The 23,016-nt window shown below is 43.1% G+C and overlaps 1 protein-coding gene across 1 annotated transcript in view; it reads left to right on the top strand.

The window, feature by feature from the left end:
• Positions 1-1,954: 1,954 nt before the first annotated feature.
• The window catches only part of LOC124552241, a 46,984-nt gene continuing 25,922 nt past the window's right edge, over positions 1,955-23,016 (top strand). The window contains exon 1 of the mRNA XM_047126523.1: positions 1,955-1,997. The gene's annotated coding sequence lies outside the window, so the exon portion shown is untranslated. The remainder of the gene's footprint in view (positions 1,998-23,016) is intronic.

Below are 23,016 nucleotides of genomic sequence, written 5' to 3'. Positions count from 1 at the left end.
TGTATACGCGACCTGCGTTCCTCGCTGTTAAGTTTATGCTAATTCCACCTTAAGCCATTGTGGATAGGAAGTCCTAAGTCGCCGATTCCCAACCTTCCTTAGACCCCTGGCGCTGAGTGCAGTCGGGTGTAAGTACTGCCTCCCCCTCCTTCCCTCCCCCCTCCCCCGTTCTCTGCCGACGTTCCTCGCACCTGGCCAACTTCGGCATATAGTTAAACTTTAGAATGAAAAAGAATTTTCTTCGAACACTTAATTTTTAAAATGTTGTTGTTGTTGTGGTCTTCAGTCCAGAGACTGGTTTAGTGCAGCTCTCCATGCTACTCTATCCTGTGCAAGCTGCTTCATCTCCCAGTACCTACTGCAACCTACATCCTTCTGAATCTGTTAAGTGTCTCCACACTGCCCTCCAATAGTAAATTGGTGATCCCTTGATGCCTCAGAATATGCCCTACCAACCGATCCCTTCTTCTAGTCAAGTTGTGCCACAAATTTCTCTTCTCTCCAATTTTATTCAATACATCCTCATTAGTTATGTGATCTACCCATCTAATCTTCAGCATTCTTCTGTAGCACCAGATTATCTTCTTGTCTAAACTATTTTTTTTAAATGATGAAATACGAATTTAATTTAGTTTTCGTGCATGTTTTACTAAAACGCGAACTCATCAGTCGACGAAACAATGGAGAATGCTTACACAGTACGCTTCCTCTCCCTACGACACTTGCTTCACCGACACTCTGCACCCCCACTTGAAATGAACGTCTTTGTCAGTCATCGGGACCCAATACTGAAGACAGTTCTTCTCCAGTCAATGAGATTCCAGGCCGAAGACGTGTCTGGAGACGCCCCAGCAACCAGTGGTACACCGACCTCAGAGTTGCCCGCCGTACGGTCTGACAACCAGGAGTGAGGGATGGGCTGGGGATCCACTGCAGGACCTCTTCGGTTGTCATCTGCTGCACCCTTACAGAACAGCGGTATGTCGACAATATCGTCCTTCGTGGTAAGCCACCCTGGGCCTACATTTCAGCAAGACAATGCTCGCCAGCACACGACGAGAGTTTCTATAGCTTGTCTCCGTCCTTATCAAATCTACTTTGGGCAGCAATGTCGCCATATCTCTTCCCACTTGAGAACGTTTCGAGCAATGTGTGCAGGGCCCTCCATCCGTCTCGAGGTTTCGACGATCTGATGCGCCACACAGACAGAAGTGGTTCGATCCCTCAGGAGGACATCCAACAACCCTGTCAATGAATGCCAAACCAAATAACTGCTCGATTAAGAGCCAGAGGTGCATCAACGCGTTACTGACTTGCTCAGTTCGTGAACCTCTTTCCCCCGAATAAATGATTCAGTTTTTCTGAAATTATGATGACGTGTTTGTCTGTACACGTACATCACATCTAACGATTTCTGTGGAATTCGGATTGTTTCCTTCGTGGTGCGCCGTTTTTGTGTCTTAGATTGTATAGTGAGTGTTAGACTCTTACACAGTTAACATAATGGTAATGATCTTTTAAAAATAATGTAGCTTCGTTACTGAAACGCAGTCGAACCCTTTTGTTTTTACGCCTCAGAAAATTCGATTTTAGGGGTCGAGGGGGTAATTAACCCTCAGATTGGGTACAACTGTCCCAGATGCTTAAATGTTGTGATCGATTCCAGTGGTCCCGAGCCAAACTGTACGTGGTCATTTCACACTTCTGGCGCGTTACGCGACCGCTGGCAGCTCCGGTCCGTCTGCGGTGAAAGAGCAAAGTGTGAACCGCCGCGGCGTTGTTTACAGCCGCCATGGGCGGGCCGTGTCAAGGCCGAGGGGCGCGGCCGTTACGCGGACGCATCGACCGGCGTATCCTAGCGACCGGTCGATGTTGTGGCCGGCGCGGCGGCCGGTCGATTCGCGGACGACCGGAAGTGGGCCGCAGGCGGGCAGTCTCCAGCCGGCCTCCAGGCGACGCGGCGACGCACACCGCTGGAGAACGGGCGGACGCCGTAGGTCAGTAAGTGGCAGCCGGGCGGCGCTCCGGCGCTCGCTCCTGGACAGGGCTGGGAGCTCACACTAACGCCCCCCTCCCCCGCCCAAATACAGCAAAAAGTGCCGTCACCACAAATGTCTACAATCTTAATATAACAACAACAAAGAAACCCGACTGACAAAAACAATCACCCACAACACACGGTCAGATGTCAATCTAACTCTCTACATGTACACACTGTCATCCAGTACATAAGTGATTACAGCTCTAATTCTCTGAAACAGGTAGAACGGTCGCCAGGCTGCATTAAGGATGTTCGCATTTAGCATTTCTACGAGACCCAGAAGGGTGTATAATGGTGACGAACAGTGTCAGATGTCGAACGATCACTGTGGTTGACGCCGCGTACTGGTGCGACAGTCCTCAGAGAGTCTGAAAGCAGTCTGACGGCAGGACTCCGTTAGGCCGGGTGGTGCGATGGTGCAGTATCCGGATTTGTGGTGCATTCAGATATGACAGTTGCTCAGTGTCGGACTGCACAGGAATGTGAGGGCAGGCACACTCGCCGTGAAAGTTTCAGTCGACCACACCTGACTGCCGCGAGGGAGGATCACCGTACTGTGCACTTAGCGCATCGCGACCCCTTCGTTGCGTCTGCTGTCTGTGGACGAGTGATTGTGTCATCCTGTACCACTGCCAGGCTAGTAGCAGCAGCCGGACTACACAATTCTCGTTCTGTGCACATGCTGCCGTTGACACAACCACAGGAACAGCTGCATCTGGAGTCACATTCTATTCGTCAATGAATCACAGACCCAACCCGAATGGCCACTGTCAGTGAGTACGGTAGTAACCCGTGGAGAGGTTCCGTCGTTCCAGTGTTTTGTATAGGCGCAGTGGTGTTACTCTTGGCGTCATTGTGTGGAGTGCCACCGTGTTTGACTTCTGGTCACAACTGGCAGTGACTGGAAGAACTCTGATGGCGCGATGGTACATCCCAGACATTGTGCGTCTCACGTGTTACCCCTCACGTGGCGCTATAGTGGTGCTATTTTACGACACGACAGTAGTTCTCCACACACGGCACTTATCTCTAATAAATGTATGCACGGTGTTGAGGTACTCCCGTAGCCAGTAAGATCCCCAGATTTTTCCACAATATGTGATGTGTTGGACCAACTAGGAAGTCAACTCTGACCCAATGGCAATATTCAGGACATCAAAGTTCATTTGGAACAGTTGTGGGCCAGCTCGCCTCACAGAAGGACATGACAGCATTTTGACACCTTCCCCAACAGAATCAGCTGAAGCACCCTGGTGAGAATTCTATCAAGTTCTTTCCAAATTTGACTAAGTGTAACATCACATATCCTCTCAGCCAGTGAAGCTTCATTCCGTTTCCTCCTCCCTTTCCAGGTCCTTCAGTTTATTTTTTCAGGCAGCCAGTGGATGAACGTTTTCAGCAAAATGTGCTTTTGGAGGGGAGTGGTCGAGTCCTAACTCCTGCAGCTCTCGGATAATTGCCCATAATGCCAGCTGGTAGTGACCGCACGGTGCAGAGCTGGTCTGACGCCAGTCCTCTAAGGACTTCCGACTCGATCCGGTTCCACTGGAAATGCGGGAACTTCTTAAAAGGACTGACTTCCGTTCGCATCAGTATCTAACGATGCAAATATGTCGTGACAGTTGAAAATCTGTGCCCTGAACATCCTGAGAGCAACAGCCTTAACCGTCAGGCTACCTCAACATGCCTCCAGTCCCTGACTCGGACTCTCACTGATGTATCCACCTGTGATTTCCCAACACCGATATCTCAGTTCCTCTCAGCTGGAGTGTAGGCACAGCACAGAACAGCGCAACCGGAAGATCGGAGTCAGTGCAGCGCCGGGCTTCAGCCTGCCACGACCGATAAAATGAAATTAAGTAAATTCACTTAAATGAATTTAATGCATTGATGGTGGCACTGACACAGTGTTTGGGAGTCACACGTGGAAGCATCAGAGGCGTGAAACTTCAAGTCTGACCCGCACGCGTACTCAGGGAGGCCGATGGTCGAGGCAGCTGCTCGCAGTTTGTAGGAAAACTGTGTCTGAGTAGCAACCCGGCACACATTTCCGGTTATTACGACATATTCAGACCCAGCGTAGCAGAAAGATCCTCACTGAAATCATTTTAATTCAGTGCATTTTATCATTTCAGTTACTGGTGCATTTGTATACAAAAATCTCTGTGTTAATGTTTAAAATATATGGATGAGGAAAAATGTCTAAAAATCTAATGCTGTCTGTCTAGTAGAGCTTCGAAATTCGTGGTGATGATTTAGGCATAAAAGTATGTTGATGTTTCACAGCATGTAGGTAGAGTTTGTTGTACATTGTAAGACAGTCCGTCCCAGTAGCTGAGTGGTCAGCGTGACGGAATGTCCCGGCTGGGTCGGAGATTTTCTCCCGTCAGGCACTGGGTGTTGTATTGTCCCATTCATCATCAACTCATCCTCATCGACACACAAGTCACCGAAGTGGCGTCAATTCAAAAGACTTGCGCCAGGCGAACGGTCTACCTGACAGGAGGCCCTAGCCACGCGACATTTCATTTCATTCTAAGACAAAAGAGAAACCGACACAAGACAGAGAAATTATCAGTATGGGATGGAAATTTGTAGACATGATGTATATGTACAGACAAGCAAATGATCACAGTTTCAGAAAAACTGGGTGATGTATTCAAGAAAAAGAGCTTCACAAATTGAGCAAGTTAATAACACATTCATCCACATCCAGTCCTTATGCAGACAGTTATTCAGCTTGGCGCTAACTGACAGAGTTGTTGAATGTAGTCCTAAGGGACACCGTGCCAAATTCCGCGTCAAACTGTCAAAATCTAGACGTGGTTGCAGGACGCTGCCCATAATGCTCCGGCGACCTTGCTGGAAGACAAGCAGTGGAAACTCTCACCACGTGCATGTGGGCATTATCTTGTAAGCCCAGGACGGCTTGCAACAAAATGGGGCGTAGAATATCATCAAGGTACCGCTGCGCTGACGGCACTCCAAGCTGTCGGACTGTGTAGGGGGCGACGGCCAGGTGGTACCCCACTGCTGCCCAGCAAGTCTCAAGGCCACCTCTTCACCGGTCATTGGAGCTCCGTCTGAAGGGGCGTTCGTCTCTGCTGCAGTCAATGAGATTCCAGGCAGATTACGTAAAAGCTGTCTTAGATATGGCCACAAAGTAAATGCTTTTCTATTATTATTATTCTCTTTTTACTATTTTGGCTGGGTCACCCTGTGAAATGATTACTTTACTACTGTGGGAGGATAAAAGTAAAATAGAAAAGGTATCCAGGCGGAACTAATGGATCAAAATTTAAGTTTTGGCGACAGACAACGCTCTCAATCTAATTTTTTTTATTATTTTATTTTTATTTACACGTCAAGTTCCGTAGGACCAAATTGAGGAGCAACTCTCCAAGGTCATGGAACGTGTCAGTACATGAACTTACAACATAAAAGTAATAACAGATAAAAGTAAATGTTCATGACCCTGAAAAAAGTCAGTCCATAAGTTTAAGTAAACGCTATCAGCAATACAATAAGAATCAGTTTAATTTTTCAAGGAACTCCTCGACAGAATAGAAGGAGTGGCCCATGGGAAACTCTTCAGTTTCGATTTGAAAGCGCATGGATTACTGCTAAGATTTTTGAATTCGAGTGGCAGCTTATTGAAAATGGATGCAGCAGTATACTGCACACCTTTTTGCACAAGATTTAAGGAAGTCCAATCCAAATGCAGGTTTGATTTCTGCCGAGTATTAACCGAGTGAAAGCTGCTTATTCTTTGGAATAAACTAATATTGGTAACAAGAAACGACAATAGGGAATATACATATTGAGAGGCCAATGTCAAAATACCCAGACTCGTGAACAGAGGTCGACAAGAGGTTCGTGAACTCCAACCACTTATTGTCCGAACCGCCCGTTTCTGAATCAAAAATATCCTTGTAGAATGGGAAGAGTTACCCCAAAATATAATACCATACGACATAAGTGAATGAAAATAAGGGAAGTAGACTAATTTACGTGACGAAGTATCACTCACTTTTGATACCATTCAGATAGTAAAAATGGCAGTATTAAGTCTTTGAACAAGATACTGAACGTGGACTTTCCAAGACAGCTTACTATCTATCTGAACACCTAGAAATTCGAACTGTTCAGTTTCACTAATCATATGCCCTTTCTGTGAGATTAAAACGTCAGGTTTTGTTGAATTGTGTGTTAGAAATTGTAAAAATTGAGTCTTACTGTGATTTAATGTTACTTTATTTTCTACAAGCCATGAACTGAGGTCTTGTACTGCACTATTTGAGACCGAGCCAACGTTGCACACTACATCCTTTACTAGCAAGCTAGTGTCATCAGCAGACAGAAATATTTTAAAGTTACCCTAATACTAGACGGCATATCATTTATATAAATAAGGAACAGGAGTGGCCCCAACAATGATCCCTGGGGCATCCCACACTTGACAGTACCCCACTCAGATCCCACATCACAGCCGTTATCAACATTGTGACTAATGACCTTTTGCTGCCTGTTGCTACAGCAAGAGGTGAACCAATTGTGAGCTACTCCCCGTATTCCATAATGGTCCAACTTCTGAAGCAATATTTTGTGATCAACACAGCCAAATGCCTTAGTTAAATCAAAAAATATGCCAAGTGTTCGAAATTTTTTGTTTAGCCCATCCAGTACCTCGCAGAGAAAAGAGAATATAGCATTTTCAGTTGTTGAACGACTTCTAAATCCGAACTGTACATTTGATAGCAAATCGTGTGATATAAAATGATCAATTAACCTTACATACACAGCATTTTCAATAACATTTGCAAACACTGATATCATAGAAACAGGTCTAAAATCATCTACATTATCCCTTTCTCCCTTTTTGTGAAGCAGTTTTACTATGAGTACTTTAATCGCTCAGGAAACTGACCATTCCTAAAGGAAAAATTACAAATATGGCTAAATACAGGGCTAACAAGTGCAGCACAGTACTTTAATATTCTGCTAGACACTCCATCATAACTATGAGAGTCCTTAGTCTTCAGTGATTTAATTATTGACTCAATCTCCCTCTTCTCTGTATCACAGAGGAGTATTTCAAACATCAATCTCGGAAAGGCATTTGCCAAGAAAGTTATATGATTTCCTGTAGAAACTAAATTTTTATTTAATTCACCAACAATGCTCAGAAAATTATTGTTAAATACTGTACATATATCCGATTTATCAGTAACAGATATATTTTTACTGCGAACTGACTTTATATCGTTGACCTTGTGCTGCTGACCAGACACTTTCTTCATAACTGACCATATGGTTTTAATTTTATCCTGTGAATTAGCTATTCTATTTGCATACCACATATATACTAATAACATTTTTAAGCACCTTACAATACTGTTTGTAATGGGCTACTGTAGCTTGAGTGTGACTACTTCTAACATTTTGATACAATTCCCGCTTTGTTCTACATGATATCCTTGTCCCACTAGTCAGCCACCCATGCTCTCCATTACTGCTAGCACCCCATTTAGAATGTTCTAATGGAAAGCAACTCTCAAAGAGCATGAGAACTGTGTTATGGAAAGCATTGTATTTACCATCTATATTATCAGCACTATAAACATCTTGCCACTCTTGTTCCTTGACAAGTTTTAAAAAACTCTCTATTGCTGTTGGATTAACTTTCCTACATAGTTTGTAATTAAATATGACATTGGTTTCAGTACAAAAGCCTTTTAGTGTTAAAATTTGTGCATCATGGTCTGAAAGGCCTTTCACGCTTTTACTAACAGAATGCCTATCTAGTAATGAAGAATGAATAAAAATATTGTCGATGACTGTGCTACTGTTCCCCTGCACCCTAGTTGGGAAAAAACGCAGTTTGCATCAGATCATATGAATTTAGGAGATTTACCAACATCTTTTTTCTTCCACAATCATATACAAAATTAATATTGAAGTCACCACATATAACTACTTTCTGGTACTTCCTACAAAGTGAATCAAGAACCCTCTCTAGCTTAAGCAAAAATGCTCTGAAGTCGGAGTTAGGGGACCTATAAACAATAACAATTATATGTTTAGTTTCATTAAATTCAACTAACGCTGCACAAATTCCAAGTATCTGTTCAGTGCAGTGTCGTGATACATCTATGGACTCAAATGAAATACTGTTTTTTATGTACAGAGCCACTCCACCGTCCCACAAGGAACTCCTTGAGAAACAGCCAGCTAATCTGTAGCCTGGTAAAGGAAGCCTCTGAATTGTCAAATTATTTAAGTGGTGCTCTGATATACCAATAATTTCAGAGTTAACGTCTATTGGCAGTTGGCTAACTTTATCTCTATTACCTCTTATATAAGGATCTGTTCGAGGTCTGTAACATAAAACATCTCGGCTTCTTCTAATTCCATTAAATAGATTTATTATCAAGCTAAGCTGATCTTGGTGGAAACATATCAATAACTAAAACACTCCTCACTTGTCACAAAATAAAACAATAGCACATCAATACAAGGTAACTACAACTTTCTTAGTATGCATCGATGTTGACCACATCGCAAGGCACTGGGAAGGTTTGGATACTGCACGTGGTAACACATGGGAGCAGTATACAAACAGAAACACTCGCACGTCCTTTCATTCATTAAACACACATGGTTAATGATATTCATCACTGTAAATAATGTTTAGAAGAACTATTGCGTTCACAGAAGAGAAGTGGGACCTCAGTAGTGGACACCTGGCAAACCACGAAAACTACATTAACCTGAAAATTACGTAAATGGCCAAAATTTGTCCACACATGTAGATATTCTTTTGAAGCAGAAATGTTAGTAGAGGTGAACGTCGTACCTTGAGCATAGTGTACCCAGGAACACATGATGTTTACTGGCCAGTGTTTTCAATCTAGTCACTGATTTTCTTTTGCAATAACTTCTAGTCTACAATGCGTTCAACTTGTAACTGGTGTTTAATTTCATTTCACTTACTGATTAGCGGTGTGTTGTACAGTAACAATGTAACAGATAGACTATTATATAGAGTAGTGGTAACATATACTTAATGACAACAATTTTAAATTTCAATAGAATATTTGATACTAGATACACAACCATGTACTCTGGAACATTTTTTCACATTTGGAAAAACTGTACTTTTCTAGAATAATTTTTGTAATTTCGGAAAAAGACACCAGCACGCAAAAAGTAAAAGTATCATTTAAAAATTGAATAACAAAATATATTAAACTTCTGTCACTGGGTTGGCTAGAGGGCAAAGTCGGTTCCACTTTACAACATTCTCCCCTACTATTCATAATTAATGAGAATACCAATCCGTGTAAAACCTGAGAAAAACGTGGATGTTCGTAGCATACACAACAAAGACTCATGTATTTATTACCACTAAAGGAACATTAATTCGTAAATTTATACGTATACTGAAAAACACTCAAAGCTGAAACTTTCGTTTCTGATCTAAAAGCACAAGGCCTAAAGCCTAATCTGTAGAACTGGCCCGTGTGGGAATTTCGGTCAACGAAGACGCAAACTTTCAAGTTCCCTGGCCGTCCTAACGGCAAATCCTTGAGCAAACGCCTGGCCTGTCGATACAGTTAAGCCTCTCTATCTTCCTGCCTCTACCCCCAAATTGGCAAAACGGTTATGGCAGACTGTATGTGTTCGTCACCCATGAGAAACTAGATGATCAAATAGAACCATACATCAGGGGTTTAAACACATAATTAGGTCACAGGAAGAATTCGGGTACACAAAATATAGATGTAATAACTGTGAAAAACGTCTCTTCCCTTTTCATCAGGTTTTTTATCGTCACATACATCCAATTAGATGCAACCAAACACAGAAATCTTTCAGCAGCGAGATTTAATTACATGAAATGGATCCATTTCAAGGTAAATGATCTGCCATAATATACCCAAAGAACAGAAATAGTTCTTTTTGTTTAAAGTGCATGTATTGAAATCGCACCGAATAGACTAGCTTAGGATAAACTGGTACGTCCTAGTCTGAACTAATGCTGCCTAGTCGGAACGCACGTCGCTGCCTGCACAAACGGGGAATCCCCGAATCATCGCTGGCTAGCCCCTCGCGCCTCTCATCAGCTCTTTGCTCGCACTGTTCTTTGTTTTGAACGGTATTTTGCATCGACGAGTGCGTTTAAAAGATTTTATTATAATCCTAGCATAATTATCGTGAGGCGTTTCATCATGGATGACCCTTCGTGTAGAAGACTAGCCAATCAAAAGCTGTGGAGAGAAAAGTTTCTGGAGGAACTTTTGCAGAATGAAAACAAAAAGTCTTCTCATTGCAATGTGTTATCAGTATACGAGTAGGCGGATATGATTAAACAAGTAGAAGACGCGTAAAAGTATCATTATAAAAAAAGAAGACTGAAACGCCGGCCGCAGTGGCCGAGGGGTTCTAGGCGCTACAGCCTGGAACCGCGCGACCGCTACGGTCGCTGGTTCAAATCCTGCCTCGGGCATGGATGTGTGTGCTGTCCTTAGGTTAGTTAGGTTTAAGTAGTTCTAAGTTCTAGGGGACTGATGACCTCAGAAGTTAAGTCCCATAGTGCTCAGAGCCATTTGAACCATTAAGACTGAAACGATTTGCTGTTTTGAAAATTGGTGATGTTAAAAAACTCATTGCACGGTGTGAAGGGACTTTATGATGTGATTGACGCAGCTCATGTAGCTGTGGGTCATGGTGGTCGTGATAGAATGTTAGCTGAAACTTCAAAAAAAGTATGCCAATATCACAAAGGAAATGATATGCCTCTATTTATCAATGTGTGATGTTTGTCAATAAAAGAAGACAAAAATGAAAAGAGGGCTAGTTTCAAAGCCAATTCTCCATTGGGAAATTAATAGCAGATGCCAAGCCGATTTGATTGATTTCGAAACACAACCAGACGTGATTTTAAAATTCATTCTAGTTAACCAAGACCATCTCACAAAATTTGCTCTCCTTCGTATGTAAACATCTAGGAGGGCTGAAGAAGTGGCTTATCATTTGAATGACATATTCCTAACTGCAGGGACGTCGTGCATTCTCAAATCTGATAACGACAGAGAATATGTCAATAATGTTATAAGTGAACTCGCAAAACTTTGGTCAGAACTGGAAATTATGCATGGAAAACCAAGGCACAGCCGAAGTCAGGTCTTTGGTGAACGTACCAATCAAGTCATTGAAAATATGATAAGTTCTTGGTTCAAGGACAACAGTTCGAGGAAGTGGTAGGAAGGATTAAGGTATGTCCAATTCACGAAAAATCGAGCTTACCACTCTGGCTTAAAACAATCACCTTACAAAGCATTATTCGGAGTCGAACCTAGAGCAGGACTTTCCACTTCCTCGTTGCCTCATGAAATCATGAATGATATTCAGGATGAAGATGACCTAAGGAAGGCAATCGAAGATGACAGCAATACTGAAGAGTAGAAAGACAGTGATGATGATAACATTGACACAGACGACATTGAAATGCTAGAAAAATTGCGACAGAAAATTAAATTAAAAAAAAAAAACAAGCTAAAAGAATAAAACCTTCCTCTGACAAATCCCATCCCAGCTGGCATTGGAGACAACGTAACCATGCCTATTCCAGCTGTGAATACAGTCAGAGGTGACCCTGGAATCATAATTGGAGTAATCCTTCAAAAAACTGATGAAGGCCTCGACAAAGTTGGCACCAAAGATGGCGTACTTTAAAAACATTATTTCAGGTATAATTTTATTAAAATTTTCCATAATTTTTGTAATAAAATATTAAAAAATATTTGTTTTAACTTCTTTTTTATTTTTTTAGAACTGATTTCGACGTCTGTATTCAGTTTTTGGATGTGGGAGATATTAACCAGGATATTAAAATATCTTTAAGGACTGCAGCCACAAAATATTCTGTCGGATCAGGGCGAGGCTCCGAGAAACACATCTGCATGGAACACTGTACAACAAACAAATGCAATTCTAAGAAAAACAAAGTACTCTGCAATTCGAAGTGCCACCGAAGTAAACCTTGTGAAAATAAGTAAATAAGCAAATTGCCGATAAGATGATTTCTGTGGATGGATATATTTAAGTTGATCTAGTGATAAATGAGAAATTATTAATTAGTGAATGAATAACTTTAATGAATCATATTGACTATTTTATTTCTAGAATGCGATTTTCACTCTGCAGTGGAGTGTGCGCTGGTATGAAAATTATTTCTATTCCTTTATTCAGTTTCGCTTTAAAAAACTTATAGAAGATACAAACTAGGTGAAATTAGTTCAGACTAGGACGTACTAGTTTATCCTAAAGCATGTAAATTCTAACTAGGATAAACTGATTCGACCTAGGCTAAACTGTTTTATCCTATTGGTAACAGGATGAATGAGTTTGACCTAGGCGAAACTAGTTATTCTATAATCGGGTTTGGCCGGTAATATATATATAATTAATAGCTCGTTGCCTGGAAATTGACTATTACTGAACTGTGATAAAACATAGTACACGTAATTGTGTACTGTGCAAGACATAAACAAACCGTTAGAAATGAGATCAGTAAGTCACAGATCCTCTCACAATTTGTACTGAAAGAAGTATTTCAGGAAAGAAAATTGCATTTGCACACTATAAGTTTTCATTAACAGAGTGCCAGAGCGTTTCTTTAAGACTTGTTTCGTCAGTTGTCACAAATGATTATAAAAACACGAGACTTTAAAATATTTTCAAAACATGTTCTGATCAAAATGGTGAAATTATTTAATTTACATCAGTAAATTCTCGAGATAAGGTCTTAAAACATTCTTTAATAGAAAAAGGTATGCTTACTTCCGCAATAAATAAATGTGGATACATCTGTAAATTTGAAATTAACATTCGAAATATTTTTTTTACTGAACCGTCGCCTTATAATCCCATGGGAATCACTGCTCAGCAGAGTGAATTTTGCAAATCCAAAAACAACCATATAGTTTGACGCAAAATGTGAAATTTTATCAGATAAAAATTTCAGAAACGTGTGTATGTCACTTCCTCACACAAAAATCTTTTCTGTAGACGAACTACAGGTCTTATGAAAACCATCATTACGCATGCAGACGTGCAGACACAAATCCAAGAACTGAGAACAGATGGCTACGTGATCGAAGTGTATGTCACCCCTTCCAGCTGAGCTGTACCGATAAATACTTCAGCTCTAGAGAGAGGAGTTATCAATTATACGAAATCACGCTTCATCAAGTATACGACAGAATAAAATTTTTTCAGGCCTCCAGCCATGTCAACTGCTTATAAACTGAAGCGCCAAAGAAACTGGTATAGGCATGCGTATTTAAATACAGAGATATGTAAACAGGCAGCATACGGCAGTCGGCAGTCGGCAGTCGGCAACGCCTATATAAGACGACAAGTGTCTGGCGCAGTTGGTAGATCGGTTATTGCTGCTGCAGTGGCAGGTTATCTAGATTTAAGTGAGTTTGAGCATGGTGCTATAGAAATGGGACACAGCGTCTTCAAGGTAGCGATGAAGTGGGGATTTTCCCGTACGACCATTTCACGAGTGTACCCTGAATATCAGGAATCCGGTAAAACATCAAATCTCCGACACTGCTGCGGCCGCGAAAGGATCCTGCAAGAACGGGACCAACGACGACGGAAGAGAACCGTTCAACGTGACAGAAGTGCAATCCTTCCGGAAATTGCTGCAAATTTTAGTGCTGGGGCACCAAGTGTCAGCGTGCGAACCATTGAAGCAAGCATAATCGATATGGGCTTTCGGAGCTGAGGGCCCACTCACGTACCCTTGATGACACAAAGCTTTACGCCTCGCCTGGGCCCATCAACACCGACGTTGGTCTGTTGATAACTAGAAACATGTCGCCTGGTCGGAAGAGTGTCGTTTCAAATTGTATGGCGTAGACGGACGTGTACGGGTATGGAGACAACCTCGTGAATCCACGGACCTTGTATGTCATCAGGGGACAGTTCAAGCTGGTGGAGGATCTGTAATGGTGTGGGGCGTGTGCAATTGGAGTGATAAGGGACCCCTGATGCGTCTAGTTACGACTCTGACGCGTGAAATGTACGTAACCATCCTGTCTGATCACCTGCATCCATTCGTGTCTCTTGTGGGTTCCGACGGACTTGGGCAATTCCAGCAGGACAATGCGACACCCAACGCGTGCAGAATTGCTACAGAGTGACTCCAGGGACGCTCTTTTCAGTTTAAGCACTTCCTCTGGTCACCAAACTCCCCAGACATGATCATCATTGAGGTTATCTGGGATGCCTTGCAATGCGCTGTCTAGAAGAGATCTCCAGTCCCCCGTACTCTTACGCATTTATGGACCACCGTGCAGGATTCATGGTGTCAGTTCCCTCCAGCACTACTTCAGACATTAGTCGGGTCAATGTCACATCGTGTTACGGCACTTCTGCGTGCTCGCGGGGGACCTACACGATATTAGGCAGGTGTACCAGTTTCGTTGGGTCTGCAGCGTACAACCTCAAGCTTTCGGCCGCATGTCCCTGTGCCATTGTCGAGTTCTGACGGAGTGCCGTACGGCTGTTGAGCTCTTTATCACATACCGTCTGTACGAGTTGTGACTTAAAATGGTGTTCAGTCCACCGATGTATAAAGCAATGTTTCTTGCGTGCACTGGATTTATTTATTTAGCATATAGCATAGTGCAACACATGAATTAATTAGATATAAATAGTCTAGATACGAACATTATGTATGCATATAAAACATAGAGGTCATATAAAAGCAGAGCAGATACGAAAATATATAAAATATATAGTATCGAAAAATATACGGGGAGATAACATTCATGTTTTATGGACTATAAGACAGTATGGACTGTGAGATGCACCTTAATTTTTTTTTAAATACCATTGTTCTCATTTTTATTATTAGATTGCGAAGCCAGAGTAAAAAATACGTTAGTTTATAATACCGAACTGACATTTGTAATCCCTGAAAATCATCATCATCTAGTTTCTGCCTTTGCATTCAGTCCATTATTTTTCACATTTAGTCTTCTTCATTTTTTTCAGTTTTTCTTTACTGACCCTCCAATCGCGAATGGTTTTTTTATTGCTGGAGGACCGAAATGCGGCTCAGCTGCTCTTTTTCCACGTTCTTCTCCATATGCTACTACTTTCGATTTATAGCCCACACTATATGAATACCTTCCACTTTTTTTCCATTACGAAAGTAGGTACTAACAAAATATTGATGTGTTACCAACAACACAAATCACTTTCAGTTCACTGGCACCGTAGACTGCATTGTCGCATCATAGGATAGACAGTGTTCTGGGTTTGTGATGGCGGGGCGGGGCGGGGTGGGGCGGGGCGGGGCGGGACTGTGATCCAGCGTTGCCAGATAGAGATAAGTTTCCTGCGGCACTAATATATCACCAGTTTGTAGACCGGCAGGAAGTTTAAATCGAACACTGGATGTCTTTATATTAATACTGAGTGTAAGACGCACACGAATATTTGAGGCAATTTTTCGAAGAAAAAAGTGCGTCTTATAGTCCGTAAAATATGGTACGGCTTTGCTACAACCCGAACCGGCGTCAAACTGTTCTCGGGAGGTCGAGCGAAGAGTAGTGTCGAGTCGTCCTGTGGAGCGCCGCGGGGCTAATGAAACGTTTCAGTTAACAATCGTTTATTGGTGAAAGTTTTATAATCGCGCCGTATTCAGTTAACAACAGTTCATTAGTGAAAGTGTTATAAGCGCACCGTATTCAGTTAACAATCGTTCACTGGTGAAAGTTTTATAATCGCGCCGTATTCAGTCAACAATCGTTCATTGGTGAAAGTTTTATAATCCCGCCGTATTCAGTTAACAATCGTTCATTGGTGAAAGTTTTATAATCCCGCCGTATTCTCCCCGCCGCTGCTCGAAAGCGCGAGGTGGCACGCCAGTGACGGTGAGGAAACTGCCGAGTGCAGGTCCTGCTGGCGTCGGTGCCACAGGAGGACGCGGCGGGCGGGCACGGCTGTGGACGTCCGTCAGAGCCTCAGCATTCTCGACTGGTGAAGCGGCGCTCGAGCCCGGCTCCAGAAATCTGTTCGCCACTGTTTTTGAGACTGCGTGTAGGCGGAAGACACGAAGGACAGAACGAGAGGCGGTCCCAGCATACGAGCTCGTACTGTCCCACTGGCGAAGACACAGGTGCCCAGCCCCCAACTGGAACAGCTCACGTACAGGCAGATCAGTTCTTCAGCCCTGGAAGATTGGCCCGCCCCATCCCCCAGTCAGTCACCGATGTGACGAGCTGGACTGCAGCTTGTATAACAGAAGTCCTCTGCGTGGCCATATGGCTGTGGATTGGCAGCATTGGACTCCCAACTGGTGGTAGCTTGTAGACCCTTGTTGAATTCGCCACAGATCCTGCAACTTAACACAGCTGGTCTTCTGTCGGTATCAGTAATGCAGATATGGTGGTACCACTCTGAAAATAAGCTCGAGGAGGGCGGAGGTTTCACAGCAGCTGACGATGTGATTCCATCCCTCCCCCTCCCCCTACTACCCACCCCCCACACTGGTGATCGAATGTGCTCTCGTTTTCTGAACCTCCCAGCACTCTCGGCTGCTCTAGTGTTTAGCTTCACGGTTTCTGAGCTTTCATTTGTGCGAATTTCGCACCCTGAAAGGCATTCTTGTGATATCTGTAGGTGGAGTTACTACATTTATCGTCATACAGAAGAGCATCTTGTGTATTCCACACTGTTAGCCAAAGTGCTCAATCCATTGTTCTTAGCTTCCCTCTCAGAAAGTCTCATGGAAAGAGCTCACAGTTTGTCTGCACTTCATTCTTCCCATGTTGACATTTGGTTCAGACACTGTTGAGTAGCTGGCAGATGCCCTCCACTTGGCCACATGTCCGTCGATTCTTAACGAAATATTGTTTCTGCCCTTACTATTTTACTGTCTAACAGCTTGAGAGATGCTTGTGGCCGGTAGAATTAACTCAGTGGGCATGAAAACCCCCACAGAATCTTGCCCAAATGAAAATTTTCTCGTTTCTCGTCGTACGTTGACCCTTAAAATAATTTCACAGGTAGTCTGACTTCGAGAATAATCTTAAAAGAGGCAAATTTTCTTAACGAAACAATTAATTGGGAAGCTGAAATTATTCATTACTTCACAGTCCACAAATTCCTTATCAAATCAGCTAACATGTTATCCCCTAAACGTTTCTCACACAAGCAAACAAGTGTAAGGAGAGTGTCTGGCTGTTGCTCGTAGTCCACAGCGTACGCTCTCCACACAGGTGACGTGTTACATGGCTAATCTGAAGTTCTCGACATAAACTTGCCTTCGCGAACCTATAGTAAATAAACTAGAATATTGCAAGTAATCTTTCGCTTTTGAAAAATCTATGCACTGTAAGAACCATTCTCGTGAAAATGGCGGTCATGCTCGTGCCACAAAATCGTAATTAGCTGTCATTACAGTGCGATACCAATGGCCCTAAACTCAAGTCTTTCTAAATAAACTTAATAGGAAGGTACTGTTGTTTTTAATCTGCTGAAGCATCGACGTGTAAATATATGGAAGAGACGTTGTAATAACAGACGACTGACGAAAAGTCACAATATACAAATACTTTTACTCCTAATGTCAGGCTTAATGACACAAGAACCACGTTGCAGACACAGCAGACACAGCCACTATCAAAGACTTCAACCACAGAGTAGTTGTGTAACTAAGGAAATCCGACAAACCTTTAGGGAATCAAAACCCCGTCTGCTCGATTCGATTAGGAATTAAATATATCTTGTAAAAGCAAATGGAAACTGCCACAGATTGATGGTAAGCGGTAGTCGGACTCTGCTGTTCGTAAACATCACGCTCTCTATCCTTCTCAGTATGCTTATCATCGCAACATAACAAAATGTGCACCACCAACTGCCACAACAAAGGTGAATAGAACAGAACGAAGGAAGATGTCTCCCCTTCGAATTTCCAAACCATACAGATAGTAATGGTGCTTTCAATTCTCACAGTCTGAGACCTCACGTTCCTCAAAGATCTTAGTCAAGACAAACCAGTGCAGGAGGAGCAGAAGCGACTATATCGATAATCGATCGAGGTGCAGATGTTATAGCAAAGATTGCTTACAAATACAGACTTGTAAAATGTGGCACATGGAAGTTGGAAAATCATAACGGACGCCTTTCTGACTGAATGTCCACATTGCCGATATATTCTGGCTCCTTTTTGGTAGCACGCACGAATCCTGAGCAGTCAACGGTGTTGCTGTGTACCCAGCCGGCACTCCGCCACAGTTATTTACAAATAGTGCTCGTGCTGCAGACCCGGTGCCATTTACAAACAACCTGTTTACGCACCGATTGTTCCACGTACCACCAGAGTGCACCAGCCACGTTTCCCTGTAGTATGCACATCAGAAACAGTGGCGTTGCTATCGCGACTCGCCCACGTGCGATTGTCAATTCCTGCACGTATTCTTCTGCTACCGGGCATTGAAGGTGCGGCAGTCTTCCAGCAGTCTCAGTTGCCGCCCAAGCACTGGATGCACCAGCAACTTATCAGTTGGAACTACACCGAGACCACCTCTGCACTTCACATTTACACCGACGCACCGCACCACCGACATGCCGCACCATCTCCGTGTCACGGCATCATAAACGTGACTCACGCTTTGAATGTCGCTCCGATACCCACCACGCACTGGTATCCTTCAGTGGACTTGGTCTATGTTATTACTAATGACCATAGACAATCTTTCAGTTGTTCTCCACAGTTACTCTTTATTGTGAACTCTGTGCAGTGAAATAAGTGCAACCTGCGAACCATCATGTACTAATAAGATATTATGTGCGGCCTTACCACTCAGGACTCTACAATGGCGACGAGGATAAACGTGGCCGGGTCCAGTGCTCTGGCACACAGCTGCCGGGCTGCTTCACCCAGCTGTGGCAGCCTCCTCTTCTCGAGAGTCGCATTGCTACACTTCACATGGTGATGAGTCTCATTACTGCACCAGTGTACTCATATCGTCCGTCGTTTCAGCTGGTGACGAGGGTAAACGCTCTGCTGGCTCCAGCACCAGTCCCTGGTCTCGTTTGTCAACTGGCCACGACTACCCTACGAGCACACCCGACGCTCGTGCGGAGATGGCCGGCCCTCCTCACGTGGGAGTTGGCTCCAGTTCCCAGCTGGCAATGAGGCCACTGACCATCCACGCTGCATTTCCACCTCACCCACTGTCCACCTCCAGCTGCACTCGATCCTGCTCTGCAAGTTGGAGCCACAGTCGGCTCTTATCCCGAGGCTGGCGTTTCTCAATCACAGGTCCTCTGTCATCCGTACCCACTGCACCGTACCGATTTGCACCTTCGTCACGAAGGTGCAGCTGTGGCCAGACTACCTCGTGAGGGCGAAGCAATCCGGGACGCCGGTTGGCTCCACTGACACCATTCTGCTCTCGCTGCACTGAACCTCACCTGCCACCCACTCGCTGCCGCTTCTGGCTGCTGCTTCCACCCACCTACACCTACACTACAGGAATGCAACTGCCCGGCACCGAGGTTCCCGCGTGTGTTCCCTCCTGCTGAGCTCAACACTGCTCTTCTGCTGTGGTGCCACAGCCACGGCTTGCCATCTTCACACAGCACCGTGACGACTCTACTGCCCTTTGCTCCTGATGCTCCTCGTCTTCGCCTCTGTGCAGCTGTGGCTGGCCTCCTTTTAAGGGTGGTGTAACATCTCTTTTGTCAGTGTGAATGCAGTCTGCAGTACCAGTGCCATTCTCTGGTAACACTCCCACTGACTCCAATACTGCCCAAACTCAATTGTGCCCAACGTTGACCTTTCGCTTCACACCACCACTTCAGGCCCGCGCAGCCACGATCGACCTCTTCGCCTCGGCACAGTGCTTCATCCTTTCTTTACCTTTCTGCAGTGTTTGCATTTCTGTGCGCCACATACAAGATGTGGCGACGTCTCTCCTGCCACCTATGGCTTCTCTTCAGCCAGTCGCTTCTGTGCTCCAAATGCTTACCACGGAGATATTCGTCCCGCCACCCCTGGCCTTCCTTCTGCCAGCCCCTTCTGTGCTTCAAATGCAAACCACATCAGTGACACCCCTGCTGCTTGTGGCCTCGCTTCAGCCACCCTCCTTCTGTGCTCCTGCACGCACCACACTTGGCAAAGACTATCTTCTGCTCTGTTTGCTTTTCTCCTGCAGCACCTTTCCTGTTCCTCTTCTCGGCACCACTCTGTTTTCCCAGAGCCACCCTACACCCAAACACACTGGCATACAGTAACGCACACTGACACACTTCTCACACACTTCACTATTCTTGTACCACACCCTTCACACTTTCCACTGAAAAATTCTGCCTCGTTTAATAACATACGCTGAACAAACCACCTTTAATTGAAGATCGTCCTGCTCCATTAAACTCTTGAGCTTCACATCACTTGTCTGTCTGGTGGTTCTTTAGTTAGTGGTTTTGGAACATCTCTCAGAACTCTGTCCTCCTGAGAACAGTTCCCCTTATGTTTCTTAGTAAACATATTTCCAAACCTACCATCCCACATGAATAACGTACTTGTTACACTTGTAACCTCCCCCTCACTTATCAACCTTAATGACAGTGGAAAATTAAACCGCGTGTACCTAATGGAAATTTGGGAAAAGCAATCGTCACCGAAGTTAATCTGTCAGTAAAGAGGGAGGAAAGGGATACATCTAAATGAAAGGAAAAATGCAAATGAAACTGGTGGAAATTAATTTTGAAAAGGGGTAAAGTTAATAAAGAAAGTAAATGTGTGGCCGTTATGTTAACAATTAACTAGCGGTAATTAGATATTTGAGATTTGGGGGAAATTACGGTCGCCAGTCCTATGGACAATTACTATAGTAACTGAAAAAGAAAGGTTATTACACATATAATTTGCACTAGAAGCGTGGCAACTGAAGGTTGACACGTGTAGTGTGAAAACTGAAAGTCCATCAGAAGTAATAAATTTCGCTACACTCTGACTTAATTTAGCAAAAGAATTAATAAAACCGGAATATTGAAAGTTAATTTAGTGACTGAAATTAATAGTGAGCTTTGTTCCTGAAGCACATCGAAATTCAGTAAAATACGGTTAGTCTTGGGCTACCTCAACAATAATTTCAAAAGCTACTTGAATCTACGAAATTTAGAAATAAGAGATTTAACTTTGAACTTGAATTAAATGATTCTGAACAATTAACAATAGTAAAATTTAGTACGTACCAAGCTGAGCTGCAGTCACAGGTCAGCTATAATACGGTAACAAAACTCACACTCTTAATTTGTGCTTGTGTCATTTAAATATTGTAGCCAGCTATGAATACCTTAATTGAACTTCGAAATTAGAGCAGTGAAATGGAGCGATATTACTTTAATGCTTGCATCTGAATTTCAACGACACTCGGGTTCTTTTCGGAAAAGGAAGGGACCCTGCTTGGTAATCCAATTGGGACAATGAGCAACAAAGGTTCATGCTAAGTTGCTGTAATTTTGTGATGCAACAATTTTAAAAGCTGAGGTCTGGCATACAGTTCTAAAACTTTACGTGCTTCCAGTCTTCCTTGTTGGTTGATTGAAGGTTTCAAGTCGATCGAGGAGGTGGCGACAGTCACTCATTGTCGGCCGTCGCTGTTGCAGAAGCTGGATGTTGGCGCGCCTTCTTCTCGACACGGTCACCAGGCGTAACGAGCTCTTGATGTGCGCCATCTAATGCTTCCCGTCCGCGACACCGTGTCAGAAACTATCATAGCAAGTCGAGCGCAATTACATGCTGCCAAACCCCGAAAGCGCGGCAACTCGCGGGAGCGTCACACAACACACCTGCTCAACCGCATTACTCTAGCCAGACTCTCCTCTGCCCGCGCTCCACGCGGCCGAGTTCACACTACCAAAGATCCTAAACACTTTGGTTCTCCACACGACCTATCGATGTAATCGTTCGATAGCATAGTTTTCCCTAGGCAAGAACCAGCGTAAAAATACAAATAGGATTTACAAAACAAACCAATTATACATCGACATAGATGGATAAATATATATATATATACAAATAATAAAACAATTACAATATATAAAGGTACAGAAATGTCATATATTCAGGCAACAAAATAAGGAAAAAATTTATAGTACAATAGATGGAAATAGGAGGATATGCATTTCCGGCGTTACACGTGCCCCACATTGTCTGAGGATGTTCGTGTAACCTAAACAGACTCAGAAAATGTCCCAAAAAAAACAGCGGAAATGCATATGCTCAAAACATCAACAAAATTTAGCATTCGTCTAATTAACCATAAACCAATTTTTAGACCATAATAATTGAGTGGAGACACTCGTAATCTTATTCCACTCTGTCATCTTACACAAAAGAAAACGGGTTGACAACATATCAAAATTCGTAGAAAACATAGAAAATGATTTAGCTATCCAAAAAATCAAAATTCCTAACAGTATCAAGAAATGGAATACTATTTACAAAATTAATCAGAGTACATGGTCATAAAAAAACAGGTATATCAAATCACATATTTATGAAATCTTACAGCTAGTTACAAAATCATATTTACATTCCTTAATCTACTGTGACTCAGCTGAAAACTTAAAATAGCAGCTTGGATTTTTCAAATGATAAAGAATCAGTTACTCTTAATCATTTAATCAAAATTAATTACTTATTAATTACAACTTCTTTAATGACCTCTTGGTCAGGCAAAAGCATGGCAATCTAGCAAATCGTAAATATTACACTCTATATTTACATACTGTACAAATTACCCATTCTGTGGTATACATCAATCTTAGGTTGGTACAATTTCAAGTCTATAATGTTCCGTGTACCTAATAGTTTTTCAGAGCTTGGATACTCTAAGCAATAAGCATTTGTGTGAGGTATACCAATGACTTTAAAT

This window comes from Schistocerca americana, chromosome 10 (genome assembly GCF_021461395.2).
Source record: "Schistocerca americana isolate TAMUIC-IGC-003095 chromosome 10, iqSchAmer2.1, whole genome shotgun sequence".
NCBI lineage: Eukaryota > Metazoa > Arthropoda > Insecta > Orthoptera > Acrididae > Schistocerca > Schistocerca americana.
The sequence above is the reverse complement of the archived record's forward strand: the minus strand, read 5'-3'. Positions and strand labels throughout refer to the sequence as shown.